This window comes from Mauremys reevesii, linkage group 1 (assembly GCF_016161935.1).
Source record: "Mauremys reevesii isolate NIE-2019 linkage group 1, ASM1616193v1, whole genome shotgun sequence".
Classification (NCBI taxonomy): Eukaryota; Metazoa; Chordata; order Testudines; family Geoemydidae; genus Mauremys; species Mauremys reevesii.
In genome coordinates, this window is record NC_052623.1 from 78,510,971 (window position 1) to 78,525,181 (window position 14,211).

Below are 14,211 nucleotides of genomic sequence, written 5' to 3' on the forward strand. Positions count from 1 at the left end.
CTCCAACAATCTTGGTCTTGCTCTGTTAATTAAAGGAATGTATTAAATTAGAAGAACAGAGAGAGAGAAACATACACACATTATATATTTTGGTGATAAAACTCGAATTAAGGGGCTTTCTCAGTGTTTAAAGGGTCAATACTTTGGTTATGAAGTACCCATCTTCAGCATGTCTGCAATATTCCGCCTCTAATATGGGCATAAAATTATCTTATTAGACTAAGGGTTTACACAATCCCGCTACTGTGTATGCAAGTGCAATAGCTAATTTTACGTGATAGGTGTCACTGTAGCCCTGCATATCAAAGGGCAGGATCCAGCTATAAAAGCCAACAATAAAAAACACCTATTCCACATTTTGTTCTGAAAAAGCAACTTACTTTTTCCCCCTCTATGCTCTGAGGCAGCTCTCAGACTAATAGGTGAAATGTCAAGAATAATTAAGAAAAATGATGGTGTTATATTGCAGCACAAAAAATACATCTTTTCTGCTCTGATCTTCCTGCCCACCTTCTCCTCTGCGTTTAAATGTCATCTCTGTTCTCAAATTATTTAGGGGAGCCATTGAAAGAAGATAGAATAATTTTTAGGTAATTTGACAAGCTCCTTAGGTAGAATTCCTGATTGTCTCTCTCCCTCTGCATCCCTCCTGTTAAGATGCTGCCCTCACTTCCTTTTTTGACTAACAGTGTCCAAATGTAATACAATAAACCAGGGGTCGGCAACCTCTGGCACGTGGCTTGCCAGGGTAAGCACACTGGCGGGCCGGGCCAGTTTCTTTACCTGCCGCGTCGGCAGGTTCAGCCGATCATGGTTCCCACTGGCTGTGGTTCACCATCCCAGGCCAATGGGGGTGGCTGGAAGCCGTGGCCAGCACATCCCTCAGCCCGCACTGCTTCCCGCCGCCCCCATTGGCCTGGGATGGCAAACCGCGGCCAGTGGGATCCGCGATCGGCCAAACCTGCCGACGCGGCAGGTAAACAAACTGCCCGGCCCACCAGGGTACTGACCCTAGTGAGCCGCAAGCCAGAGGTTACCAACCCCTGCAATAAACATAGGTACTTTACCTTTTATGTGGCAGAAAGAATATTTTTATTAAGGAGCTCTAAACTCCAAATCACCTTTTACCACCATCATCCCCTCATAAGAACAGTGGGTTTGTTGTCCCTAAACTCCCCCATTTTCTTCACTATGCAAAACCTTAGCCAAATCTAGGGCTCTTCTTGAGGACCTAAGGGCCTCTCACTACACCAATGTAAAGCAGAAGTAATTCACTGAAGTGAGTGGAATTATACCAGGGCAAGGCTGTTGTGAAGAGATCAGAACTTAGGCCTGCTTTAGTTTCTCATCAGAAATGTGATGAAGTGCAGGTGACTGGTAAATATTTATAAACAGGCCTATTTATTTGGTGTTGAATATGAAGGGTTTGGAGAGAGAGAGAGAGAGAGAGAGAGAGAGAGAGAGAGAGCAGGACTAGCAAATCGCTACCTGATACTTCTAAGGACCAGTGAATGTACAATACATGTTAAGAGCTACAGCAGAGTTTCTCAAACAGGGGTCGCCACTTGTGTAGGGAAAGCCCCTGGCAGGCCAGGCCAGTTCGTTTACCTGCCCCATCCGCTGGTCCAGCCAATCGCAGGTCCCACTGGCCGCGGATCGCTGTTCTGGACCAATGGGAGGGCCGAGGAACATACTGGCCACTTTTATTCTCCAGGCAGATTCATATTACAGCATCTGCCATGGTGCAGTAATTTAGGCAAATATTTTTTTAAATGGAAATATATCAACCCTTTTATCTCCAGAAGACAAAACCTAATTTCTTTTTAGAGGATTCCCAGCAGAAATTGAAGGAACCTGACACTTTGCCACAAGATGCAGCTGTACGCTGTTTGGAACAGGAGAAGGATGTGGAAAAGCAGGTGTGGAAGAAAACAACGTCCACACTCTGAGTTTGAAGCAACAAGCCAGAGGCAGCTTTATTATGAGCAATCGCAATATTAAGGGGAGAATACACACGGGCAGGGATTTCCCCTCCTGAGGCAGGTCTCCGTTAACTAAACAATTAGGACAAGCATTTATACCTTTTGTTACAGACAATAATGATCAACAGCTGCATTTTGTTTATACATATTCCTTCCTGATATCTTACTTTTCTCAGCAATTTTCTGCTACAGTCTGTGTTCCATTCTTATCTAACACAAGGACAAAATAACCTCTCACAGGTTTTTTCCCCACTCGCTTTCCACTTGCCCAGGCCCTACCTTCAAGTCACGCATTATTAGAGTTAGTGTAGCCTGAGTTTGTTAGCCTGACTCTTGCTCTATTCCTAGAGACTAAGATATTTATGTTCAAATTCCCCTTATGCTTTTCTCTGCTTCCACATAGGCTAGTATCTCCTTATCATAGCCAATATTGCAGGTAAGATATTGGATAACAATGGAAAGAGAATTCTATGCAAAGTGTACTGTACATGAAGGCAGCTTGTAACATCATAGGCTAAAATCACTAGTTTGGTCTGGCTTCTTTGTATCATTCCATCAATACCAAGTCATGAAACCGGCTTAATTATGTCATTAAACTGATTTTTGCCTGCTTTTTAAGCAGCCAAAATGTACCACTGAGTCTGTCTAGTAATCTTTATATCAGAAAGAAACAATGGTCTTTCAATTACTTATTTGTAAGAGGCAAATACAATTCCCATTTGGAGATGCAAAGATGACAGAAAGGGACTATTTACTCCTCTTGCCCCTGCCTCTGTTCTCTATTCATGAAACCACGTGGGAAGAAATGGGTTTCCTCTTTCAAACATTTTGAAAGCAAATTTATGGGCAAAACTTCAGGACTAAAACAAATACTTAGGGCTTAATTCTTCCCTGACCTAGATAGCTGCATCTCCTATTAAAGTCAGTAGAAACTGCATTGGCATAAGAATGAACAGAAATGGGTCTTTAAAATTTCTTTAACCCTGTATAAAGACTGTATAATGCTTCATTATTTATAATGGAGTCATTTTAATAACTGTGTAGTGTTAGGGCTTGGATACTTTGCTGGTAGCAGATAGTATGTTGTAAAACAAAGAAGATAGGGAAACTGAAATGTGTAGTGTCAGACAATTAGTCTTTATGGCAAGGTTTCACAAAGGTACTTAGGTGACCAAACTTCAAATTTAGCCACCTAAGTCTTAGTTGAGGAGCCTAAATCCCAGTTTTAGGCTGCACTGCACTCCACAAAACTCTCAACCAAACCTCTTTTGGCACCTGAGTTTCTGCCACTGGGCATGTGCACCGCTGCTTCATTCTAGGCTTCCACAGGTCCATCTCTTGCCTAAGCCCCAGAGAGATTAAAAAATGATAGGCATTCAGCCACCTAACTTCTGTACAGAGCCTGATCTGGTAGGCATGCGCAGAAGCCCCGTCCAGACCAGGTCCCATTGAGTATCTGGCTGCCACAGGAGGAAGCGATGGCACCACTGTCCGTCTTATAACTTTTAGCCCAGTGGTTTGAGCATTCATCTCAGATGTGGGAGACCTGTGTTTCATTCCCCCACTCTGCTTCATAGTGGGGAAGGACTTGAAAAAGGGCCTCCCACCTCTCAGACCAGTGAACAATGGGATATTCTGATGTGGGGCTCCCTGAATCTCGCCGACTGAAGGTCTTCCAAATTAGATAAATAATTAAAGAGTGATTGGAGCAGGAGGCCTGAGCCTTGGCTCACCCGTGTGAGTGCCCTAACCACCAGGTTACAGAGTCATTTTCTCTCTTGCTCATTCTCTGGCCCAGTGACTCTGGGTATAAATACATAAAGCCTCATTGGATGAGAGTGACAGAATGTATGTCTCTGTAGTCCAGTGATTAGGACACTGACATGAGAGACCCAGGGGCCCATTCTCCTGCTCCCATCAATCTTTATTTATTTATCCTAAGTGAAACAACTTCAATAGGAGAGGTTGAGGGAGGCCCCACATCACAATATCTCATAAATTCACTGGTTACAGCAGTCTCCTGAGAGGTGGGAAAACCTGGTTCAGATCCTTTCTCTCATTTACTATTGGTCTGACTCACTTTTTTAATGTTATTTACACATATGCACAGAGGGTGTTAAGCTACCATGCCTGTGAGTGGAGAATTGTGATTTGGAGGTACTTAACACCCACTTTGCATGGGTGTCAATGATACTTCAAGATGAACGTCAGTGGAATTAATCAGGACCCATGTATTTAACCCTGTTTATTATAAGTTTATGGCTCTCAAGAAACCAGTCGTGCTATGTAACATTCAAACAGAGTTTGTCAATGGAAGATATACCATAGTTCTAAAGGATGACAAAGGTTCCAATTATTAAAGTTATGCTGACCTTAAAAAGGTGTCAAATATCCACTTATTTTCTGCATTTTACAGTTTACTTTATTAATGTATTATAAATAGGCCTATCCATCCCTCCAGGAATGGAATTGATAATAGTAGAATGTTTATTTTCATCAATTGAGTTGCATTAGTCTTGAAATCATGCAAGTCTAATCCAGTGAACTAAACAACCTAGAACATTCATTTGGAGTGAAGCTATATAATTTCCAAGTCCTCCAGTGAACAGTTACATGCTTTGACATGCAGTAAAGTAGAAGGGCTCAAGATTCCAGCATTTACCAGTTTGTGCTAGATCACAGTTTGGTAGATCTATTCTATGCAACAATTAAATAGGAAGTTGCTTTCTGAAACCGAGCACTATCACAGCTGAGATCCAAGTTTCTCCTTGTAGATATGGGAGGCACCAGGATTCACTATGGGCAAAGGAGATTGTGGTGGAAAGAGGGAGGAAGTGCATGATTGCAGAAGTTGGAAGGACAGTTGATGCATAAAGGAAGAGGAAAATACATGTTTATCGAGCAATAGTCAGACATAACCACTCCTAACTTGATTCCTCCAACTGTCAAAAATGCCTTCCCCATTCCCATGTGACAAGCCTACCTACCTGACACATCCCATCTATATTGTCCTGAAAATCTTGCTAAAAACTATTGGCCCTTCAGCTTGAGAATTACTCCAATACCGCCAAAACATTACCGCCATTCAACGTCTCTTCCTCAGCTGCCAGAATTTCCAACCCACACTGCCCATGATAACATTGGGAAAGGTTCCCTGTTTTAAACCATTGTAAATGTTTATGAAGAGTACTAAAAATTCTCCTATTCTTGTTTGTATGGTGCTCATTTGGCTACCCTGGATTATTATAGTCAATTGTTTCTCCACAGAGCAAGTATACCAGAGAGAGTAACTATGCAAATTTCCTTAGCATTAACATGTGTCTCATCTCTGCCTTAAAGAGACCACCTTCTCTAGTGAAAGGGTAATTTTAGTTTAATTAGTGCTATTTATTATGACAGTTTTGGAGATGTGGACACTTATTAGAAACTGACCTGAGTCCAAAAGAGTCATTTTCACATAGGGCACTATCAGATGGTGATGACTGCCCGTCACTACCAACTTAGGGTGCATTTGACCTGAAAATGCAGAGGTAAAAGATCACTATCACATCCATGAATCATCTTGTCAATATTGAGGTTTCACATTAACTCTATAAAGGCATTTATATTTGTTTTCAGATTTTTTCTCTAAACTTTGGATAGGATAAATAAAATACATGTAAAATGAGACTGTCATAAACAGTTAGTTAAGGGTTAAGGTTTTTTTCTACCTGTAAAGGGTTAGCAAGCAGTACCTGTGAACACCTGACCAGAGGACCAATCAGGGACAAGAGATTTTCAAATCTCTGTGGAGGGAAGGTTTTTTTTCTGTTCTTTGTGTTAGAGAGTCTCTCTTGGGAGTTAAGGGAGTCCAGACATCTTAATCAAGTCCTCCCAGGTTTCTGCAATAAATTCTTCTATTCCAGCTAGTGAGTATTAGCAAGGAACTAGTATTCTTATACTTTTATTTCTGTATTTGAAATTCTGTGTTTTGCTACAGAATTTCTTTAATTCTGTACTGTTATTGCTTTTACTGAGAAAGAAAGGAGGGGGGATTCTCTCCAGAGATTGATAAGTTTAGACCCTGTGTATTGTTCCATCTTGGTATTACAGAGACAGTTACTTTCTTTTTATTCTTTAATAAATCTTTTCTGTTAAGGACTTGGTTGATCTTTCCTTGGGTAAATTCTCAGGGAAAGGGGAGGAGGGAGGAGGAAGGCATCCCTCTGTAGTTGAATCCCGGTATCTCTCCTAGGAAAAGTGAAGGGGGAGGAAGCAGGGGGGGAATGGTTTACTTCTCCTAGGTGTAAGAACTCCATGGATTTGGGGCTCTTGGGATCCCCAAGGATTTTGGGGAAGGACTGTGTCCCAATACACATACATTATTGGGTGGTGGCAGCTTTTACCAGATCTAAACTAGGATTTTAGTTTAGGGGAGTCCATGCAGGTCCCCATATTGGAACCCAACAGCTCTAAGTGGGGGTGAGACCTATGACATGGTTGGCAATGGTGACGAACCTGAGAGCCATACAGAGGCAAGGCTTTTCTACCAAAGGGGGTTTAAAGCAGTTTTTCAGGGTTAGAAGGAATTTTCAGCTACGTTGGCTGGAGGGAATGAGGGTTTTCTGGCAAGGCTTTGTTACAGGAGACCCCATACTGACAGCTACTTAGCAAGGTCGAGAGACACTGGTTAAACCAGTTTGTCTTTCTCTTGGGTGGAGGGGGAAAAAGTTTTTTTTTCTTTCTCGGTCAAAAGCACAGTCAGTGGCTGTGAACAGTCACTCCCGCAGAACACAATTTGTAAAACAAAAGATTTGATTTCTCTTTGTTTAGTCGAGGATAGACAGGGTTAGGAACTGAAGCAAGCAACACAGTAAATTCACTGACTGCAGAGGGGTGTGGCCAGCACCAGAAGGCACACAAACATGAGTGGCAGTGACACAGTTGACAAACTGGAATTTGCTAGGATGCAAATAAAACTAATTAAGGCAGAAATGTCCAGGGAGGAAGCTGCCCACAACAAAGTTTTGCCAGTAGACCATCCCCCTTACACCAAATGTCTGAAAAACAAAACCTAGAGATATGTCCATTGAGCTTGCAATTTGAAGCCTATTTTATTATTGTTATTATTTCAAAATGAAGCACTGAGCATCCATAATGGTTTTCTTCCTATAATGACCTACTCTAACAGCATCCTAATACTCTCTCTAGTATTATTGGCCCTTCCAAGAAACTCTCTCATGGCACTAATTGTGCACTCCTCACTCCCCTAGGAATTACCTATCATTCATATACCCCACTAGGTTCCCTAGTGGCATAGTGTGAGATTCCTTCTGACTGCTGGCCACCCAGCTGGAAGCTCACCTCAACCATCAGGTACAGTTATTGACACATCTTAGCATTTAATGACTGTTTAAACAGGTGTGTAGCTGGAGATAATTATATCACAATACTGTAAGCAATGTTAAGTAACAGAAGAAGTTAATTAGCAAAAACTGAAGAAATCACACACTCAGCAGCTTAGGAAATGAACAACTTTAGGAATGCAATGAAAACAGAAATGTTATCATTACTACAGTGCCTATTAAACTGATACATATGTACAGTTGATGAACAAAACACAGATACTAGTAATGCTGGAGGGAAAGTGTATTTCTAAACCATGAGTCAGATTTCATTCAGAAATAAAAATAGGTCTTGATCACTTCCCTACAGGTCAATTTTTGTCTTTCCTTTTTAAATTATTTGTCACGAGGGTCACTTTTGAAGTCTAATCAAGACTTCTGACTCCTAACTCTTCATTTCTGCTCTGTGTTGCATGACTTTCTTCCCAGCTCTCTCTTCTTTATCTTGCTTCAGATGTTAAGAAAAAAGTCCTTCAAAAGTTATTAAGTCATGATGCTGGCCAAAATTATGTACCTTTTCACTGTACAACAGCAGTTACTTCAAAAAGTTTGTGAATAACAATACTGCTTCAAATAGTATGTTATGGTAGTACACAGACCTCTAGCAGTTCCTTCCTGTCCTTTGTTCCTCTCAATCAGGCTGACATCAAATTCAGACACAAGCAGTGTTAGATTATCTCAACCTTTGAATATTTTCAATGTATGAATCTAAATAATGGAGGGAAGAGGGGAATAAGTCTAATGATAACTTTGGTGTTTGGGAGAGTATCACCTAGTTCAAAATTAAGAATACAAATAGTAACTTATCTTTTCAAATAACACCAATTGACTCTAGGGGCCTTTCTTCTGATTACTCATAACACTTCCAGTAGAGAAAACAGATAATGTTCTCCTTGACAATTGCTAAACATTCAAGTATAGTCAGCTTTCTAACAAAGAAAATAGGGATGTCCCTCCAGATGGTTATTAAAAGTCAGGATAAGATTATACTGCACACAACATGTGACAGCATTAAATCCAATTATTATAAACAGAAATTAAGTTATACTTGATAAGTTGGATCTGGATTTTAAACATTCTAATGTTTGGGATGTTTCAATCTGGTGGTTCGTCTGTTTCAACCATGGTGCACACTGCTTTTGAGTATTGTGTCCAGTTATGTTCCTCTGACCTTCAGATATATCTGAGATTGGAAAGGTCCAGAGAAGGGCAACCAAGATAGCTAGATATACTGTGGGTCTTACATACAACAAAAAAACAACAATTATGGTAGTTAATAGGAAAAAGGTAAGTTAAAGAATATTTGACATTGATATTTAGAATTATGGAAGGTATAATGGAAATTATTCACTTCCTCCATTTCACTGATCTATAATACAAGAACAAAGGATCACTTGATTTTCTTATTTATTTACCATGTGCATATTCATCTAGCCAAGCAATGGCCTCTTCAGTGGCATGATGCAATTCTTCTAGGACACCGCTGAACCTAGTCAGCAGGCATTCATTGACAATGTGCATCATCGTCTGTGTTGCGCCACACCTGCACAAAGGGCTGTCACGAAGGCCCCAATGATACTGGTTGGCACACAGAGACCTTGCCCGGTCTGGAACCTGTTCAACAGGGACCATTGGTGACAAGGCAGGTCAAAACCAGGTGGGCATATTGTGGGATCGGCGATGAGGGACTGGTTGGGGATTATAACAGATATTCATTCCTCTCACCAGAGTGTTTCTGCCCTAACATCCTGTCATAGCAGATGAGACCATAATGGGCAACGTGATGCAGCTGGTGGTTTAAAAAGGTCATTGTGCAGTGGCAGGCTTGAGTTTCTTCAGTAACTTGCCAGTGGCAGCCTCTCGTTTGATATGAAAAGGAGCAATATTGCTCAGAACTGAAAACTATGGGAGTGGAGTCGGATGCAGAGTGCCGGAGGTGATACACATGGCAGCATGTAACTGCGTATCCAACAGTTTGTTGTGTGACAATCGACTCCAAACTGGTGCGCAGGACTCTGCCACTGAACATGAGCCCGCAAAGTTGGAACACGGGCATCCCATGATGAACCTGAAAGTTTGCTGAGAAGATTGTTGTGCGTTTTACCTTTAGCTGCTGTCTTCTTCAGTTGGGCATGCTAACTCAGTGTGTAGTCTAAGGTCACACCTAGATAGACCGGTTCTACTTTCATGCTTCACCTCCTGTCCATTCAGATAAACATTACATTCTCGGGTTGTGCTGGCATGATTAAGATGGAACAAACTGGAGACTGTTTTTATGATGCTTGGCTGGAGGCACCAAGTCTTACAGTAGTCAGCTAACTTTATCATGTCCCAGTTTAAGGTGGCATCAAGCTCGTGAAACGTCCAGGCCTGGGTATTGTGGCAGATTTAATCTGTGTAAATGAACTTTCATGACTCTGTTGTTGGCAGGTCATTGCTGTAAAGGTTGAACAGGGTTGGCGAAAGCACAGAGCCCGGGGGTAACCCATTGCTCTGTCGTCTCCAAGCATTCGTCTTCTCCCTCATTTGGACTCTGAACTGCCTATCATAGAGAAACAGTTCAACAACACCTGTGACCTAAGGTAGCAGGACCCATGATACCTTCACGTGCAGGCCAGTGTGCCATACCATATCATATGCCACTGTTATGTCAATGAAAACAGTGCCTGTTTTCAAGTTTCTCTGGAAGCCATTTTAAACAAATGTGGACAGCGTGAGTACTTGGTCGCATGTGCTATGGCCTCAGCGAAAGTCAGCTTGGTCAGGGCTCAAAATTCTCTCCACATTGGGTAACATGCGCTGTAGGACCAAGTGCTCCAGTGCCTTGAAGTGCACCGACAATAATGATATGGGATGATAGCTTGATGCTTGACTTGGGTCCTTTCAAGGCTTTAGGAGGGCAATGACTTTTGCTGTGAGCCATATCTTTGGTAGCTTGCCTTCACTGATGACCCCAGTGAAGAATTTCACAAGCCAAAGCCAAGCACAGGGGCCAAGTTTTTTCAGGAATTCTGGAGATATATTGTCATGGCCTGCAGCTGTTCCACACTTGATGCTATCCAGTGTCTGTTCCAGTTCTGTTACAGTGAATGGTTCTGGGAAGCTTCTGATCTGGTGTACACATTTAAACATATGCCATTCGTTCCTTCTCCAAAGGTTCTCTGACCACTTTAAGTAGGTGTCCGGCTACCTGGTTGGGTGTCAGTGAGGGTCAGCAGAGTGTCGGTGGTTGCTGCGCTGCTCTAAGGTGTCAGCACTGACTCCAACACTGGTGGCTATAGTGGGAAAAACTCATCCTCTTGGTCGTCTTCTCCCACCTGGCTCGGCAAGCAGTGTCCAATGATTCAATCAGATGGTCAGCAACATCTGGGTCACCAGATGCCTCATATCGCTTGAACAAGGCAGCGCTCTCCACGTTGAGTCAGGGAATGTAGATCAGGTGGCAACTGTGTGGGATGGCTCTGCAGGCTGCTTTGTAGATAGCACTACAGAATCGATGGTATGTATCATTTACTGAGATATGCTGGGCTGGTATTGTCACCACACTCTTCTCCATCACTTCCCGGTATTTTTCTCCGTCAGCCTTTCAGAAGTTCCACTGCTTCTTTTTGGAAGTTTTGACAACTGGGAGCTGTAGCCCTATATGGATCAGCGACAGTCTGTGTTGGCTGCTTGGAAAGTTATCCAAGACTTGGCATGTTTCTGGCTGAGGATGGCCATGAATTGAACTGACCCAGCGCAAGTCAGGAGAGTAGTCATGATCCCATCTAGAAGAATGGAACGTGCCTCTCTGCTTAGCATCATGGATAAGGGTGAAGTCATTTTGAGATGCCAAGGCTGCATGTTGTTCACCATTGGTATCACCCTCCTTATACCCCAGGTCTGTGTGATGGCTATTGTAGTCTCCAATGTAGACAGCTGGGTGTGGCAGGTTTGGTAGAACCTGTTGGTCCCAGTTCATGCTTGGAGGCTCTGCAATATCAGACCGAACATATGTGGCTCAGCCATGCTTCAGGTGTGCCACATGGCACAATAGGTCAAAGCCATTGATATTGTAACACCCAGCTTTGGCAGTTGCCACGTGTCTCTTTCAAGCAAATCATGTTGACAGTATGTCAATGAGCAAGAATGCCAAGTAAATCATGGTTGGCAGCCGACAAATCCTCCACATTGAGTTGTAACATGCGTAAAGCTGGACCAACAACATAGAAGTCACTGGGCTGCATGTTGGGGTTGTCGGTGATGACAGTGTCAGGATTTGTTGAGCTGGTGCTTGTGGAATTTGGCTCACTGGTTGGATCATTAGCTTCCCTGAGTACTCACAGGTACTGTCTGGTGGCTCAATGAGGATGCTGAGCCATTGCCTTGATAAACTGATACATAAATTTAGGAGAACTAGATGGAAATACTGATGTGTTTTAGTTCATTGAACACTGTCCTGGGACTTAGTCCCAAACTAGGACATTGAAATGAGAACTGAGTTCTGCTCCTGGCTCTGATCCTGGCTTGCTGAGTAACTTAGGGAAATCAACGTGCCTCAGTTTTCCCTTCTGTAAACTGGAAATAAAAATAATGATCTCCTTTGTAAGGCACTTTGGGATCTACTGATGAAAAGTGTTATCTAAAAAGCAGCTATTATTATCATAGAATTTAATGCAATGAAATACTGAAGCTCAGTTTGCAAGAGAATTGGATAATTTTATAACTAACAGAAATGTATGCATTTATGGGTGTTAAGATATGGGGAATACAATACCATGTTTCAGGAGATAAACAGGCCCTTGCAGGGCTCTGGAAGGATTCCTCTGTCATATGTACAGCTGTGCATAATTGGCTAGCTGCGTTTTGGAGGGATTTTATTTTCTCTGAAGCTTGAGATATTGATGGTTGATAGAGACAAGATACTGCATTTCATGGACCAATAATATGATTTGTAATGGCAAGTCAGGTCCCTCAGTTCCAACTCCTTTTTTGTAGTTTAACTGGATCTTCTTCTAACCAGGACCTTCACACACACATACACAAACACACACGTAGGCATACACTTTCCTAATTTCTGCTTGCAGTTAACACGAATGAACACACAGATACAGGTTTAAAAGATGCAATAGGTAAAAAGACCATTGAAGTCAATGAAAGTTTTTACACTGACTTCAGAGGTTTTGGACCAGGCCCTAGAGATATAGAAGTGTTACACGGAAACACCAATGAACATTGAAAAGTTTCCTGAGCAATTTGTTCCCACAACATGGGTTTTACCAGGCAAAGGTGAAACAAGGTCCTAGTTTAGGAAAGGAAATAAATATCTGTGGCCAAATACAGATGCCTTTGTGTTAGTGGGTACAATTTTATTGAAGACAGTCAAGTCACCTTGCTTACATCATGTCCCTGAGCAGAGAAAATATTTTTCTCCCTCAGATGTCATATGTTTATTAGCCTAATAGGGAAACTGTTCAGTGTTAAATGGAGAATGAGATACCAAATGATTAAGGGAATAAACAGAAGAGAATTTCTGAAGGTAATTGAACCAGAAGGAGGTTTAGTGACTCTAAAAATGGCATGATAGAGTCCAATGATCATTGATGGTCAATGACTGTATAACAAGAAACATGAATAATAAAGATTCTGCAACTGGAATCATTTTCTTAATGACTGACGCAAAACAGAATGCTGCTTCAATAGCTGAGCTAGCGTTGCAATGCTAGCAAGAGAAACTTCCAGTAAAAGTTTTTTTTTTCTCACCAAAGTAAGCAGATATGGCTCTTTTGGCTTGATTCACTACTACATACTCCAGCTTTACGTAAGCATAGCTCCATTGCTTTTCCATAAAACAGAGGACACATTATTTAAGTCATTCTGGCATCTTTGCATGTACTGGAAAGAATACTATTTTATAGATATTTATTATTGAAGATATTTATAACTATTATATTTTTGTTTTGTAACATTTCTTTTTTTGTATTTTCTTCCAATGACTGGAAGCTGAAGCCAGATAAATTCAAATTAGAAATTAGGCAAAAATGTTAATAGCAAGGGTGATTAACCATTAGAACAACCAAAGGAAGTGGTGAAGTCTTCATCTCTTTCTGTCTTCATATCAAGATTTGATGCCTTTCTGGAAGTTATGCTTTAGTCAAACACTAGTTATTGGGTTCATTACAGGTGTGGAAGCAGGGAAAGAATTAACAAGGATTTGAAGGGAATTTTAATGCATGTCAGTCAGTTAGCAAGAGTTAGGCTAGCTGTGACCCTAATGACGTGAGATTTGTAGAAGCGAAGATAGTATGAGGCAGAGAACGAACTGTGTGAAAAGTTATTACGACCTTGCAATAGATAACCAAATATGCAGGCTGGCATCTTCTAGCAGTGAGACAAATAAGATAGCAGAAAGGCTTACGTATAAACAAAATGTATTTGTTGCTTTTTACCGTCTGTATTATTGCTAGGAAATTGTCTGTAACAAAGGTATAAAGGCTTGCTGTAATTGTTTACCAGTTGAGAGACCTGTCCGGGACTGGGGCGACCCTGTGTCCTATGGCACTCTCTCCCTCCATTGTAATTACTGGAGAAATAATAAAGTATTTGATTTTGCTACACCCAAAGAAAAAGCGAGAACTGAGTTTTTCTCCGACACAGGGTTAAATGGGTGAAATTTAATGTGTCATGGTATATAGGAGGTCAAAGTAGAAGATTAAATGATCCTTTCTGTCTTTAAACTCTATGAATCTATGACTCTATTATATATTTGTTTTGATAGTCATTACTGGTGTTTGCTGTGGACAGCAGTTATTGCAAAAAATAATAAAAGAAGATTCAACTTAGAAAACTGCAGCCAACTACATCCA